The sequence below is a fragment of the Falco punctatus genome (genome assembly GCF_963210335.1).
Source record: "Falco punctatus genome assembly, chromosome: 3".
NCBI classification, from domain to species: domain Eukaryota; kingdom Metazoa; phylum Chordata; class Aves; order Falconiformes; family Falconidae; genus Falco; species Falco punctatus.
Window position 1 is genome coordinate 31,206,956 of NC_137582.1, and position 1,714 is coordinate 31,208,669.

Sequence of the window (1,714 nt, forward strand, 5' to 3'; positions counted from 1 at the left end):
TAGCAACAGTAATAGAAAACTCCCAAGGAAAGCACTAAAATTCCAATTCTGAAACAATTACACCTCCGTCAGCAAATGATCTTCACCTCAGTTTTGAAGACTGACCAATAGACTCCCCCCCTCAAAGCAATAACAATGCTACTTCTGTTTCATCTGCAGCTGCCTTAAACAAGAAAAATGCTGTTTCCACTTCTACGAGTCCTTTAAATGGGGTGATATGAAAGTCAAACAAGGTGACAATTAAAAATAATCTAGGATTTTGAACTGATGACACAGCCTCTAGTACCTCTCTATCCAACATGCAATTTTTCATCCAAGATTGCTTTCTAGTTCCCTGTAAGTTCCCAGTATGCTTCTTTTCAACTCGTGTTCAGACAACATGCATCCCACTTATTTTGGTGTATCTATTGCAGAAAAGCATAACTCATTGCTCCTTTGTGCCACTATATTAATCCATTTTTCATCTGCAAATTGAGCATTGCTGCAATTCTTGTCCTGCGATTTAAAGAAAGATAAGACAGAGCTAGGAAATGTTCAGGGAAGGGCCACGAGGATGATCAAAGATGCACAGTGGCTGCCACACAAGGGACAAGGAAGCAAGCTGAGGATGAAAAGAGGATGACCAACAGGAACGTGCTGGTCTACACACTAGTGAAGTGCACACACAGACTGAACCGTGAGCAGCGGTTCACCTTCTTTTCTAATACTGGAACACAAAGTTATCAAACCCAGCGAGCCAGGCTGAAAGGAACCAGATCACTGCACATCACCTTCACATAGACCACTCCTACCCAAAGAATGTTCTGTAAATGAAAAGTTTACCCAGATTCAAAAGAATAGACACATTTGTGGAGGAAAAACTAAATTCAGAGAAACCATGTCCAGTTCAGAAAGTACCCCAGCTGAGAACTGCTGGGAAGATGGAATATGCCTTGGAGTATCACACACGCTTGTTTGGCTCTTGCATTTCTCAGGGTGCCTATTTACAATCATGTTTCCGCCGATTTCCCCGAGCAAATTAAATGCTATCTATCTTCTAGTTGCCACAAAGGGGGTTAGCACAAAAGACACCTGGAGAAAAACAATTGTGTGGCGGGCTAAAAGCGAAACGAGAGCGGAGACGGACTAAAACGCACAAACGGGGATACGGAAGGGATGCCAAAGAAAAAGCACATTCACAGAGGTACGCGCACAGCCGATGGACAATGCCCCGGGGCGCTCTGCCCAGAGGCAATGCCGGGCAAGGGAAAACAGACCCCAAGTTTCGGGCTCCCATCTGCCCAGCTTTCCCCCGCGCAGTGCCGCGGGCGGTGGGCTGCCCCGGCCGGGGAAGAGGCCTCGGCAGCCGGGCCCGAGGGGGCCGCCGGGGAGGGCCCGGTCTGGCCTGGCCCGGCGCTGCCAACAGCCGCTCCAGCGGCTGGACCCGCACCGCCAGGGGAGACCGGCCCCGTGTCCTGCGGGCGGGCGTTTCGCTGTGATACGCGCCTCACCGCCCCGGCGCGTACCGGACACACGCCCGCGGGCCCCAGCCCTGCGCCGGGGGAGCGGCCCCAGCCCCGGGGCACCGCAGGCGCCGGCCGGAGCCGAGCCGCACCGCCCGCCCTTGGGCGCACGCCCCCTCACACGGTGCCGCCGGGCCCGGGACGCGGCGGCCCCCAGCCCCGCCGGCGGCGGAGGGGGATAAGGGTGACACACGCGCCGCCGCCCCCCTCAC

At 53.9% G+C, this 1,714-nt stretch overlaps 1 protein-coding gene across 6 annotated transcripts in view; it reads right to left on the reverse strand.

Annotated features, from left to right (window-relative positions):
- The window catches only part of DPY19L4 (dpy-19 like 4), a 73,038-nt gene that overhangs the window by 29,865 nt on the left and 41,459 nt on the right, over positions 1-1,714 (reverse strand). Inside the window, exon 2 of one of the 6 annotated variants that reach the window (XM_080379553.1) lies at positions 287-495. The exons of the other annotated variants lie outside the window; for them this stretch is intronic. The gene's annotated coding sequence lies outside the window, so the exon portion shown is untranslated. The remainder of the gene's footprint in view (positions 1-286; positions 496-1,714) is intronic. 6 annotated transcript variants of the gene reach the window in all.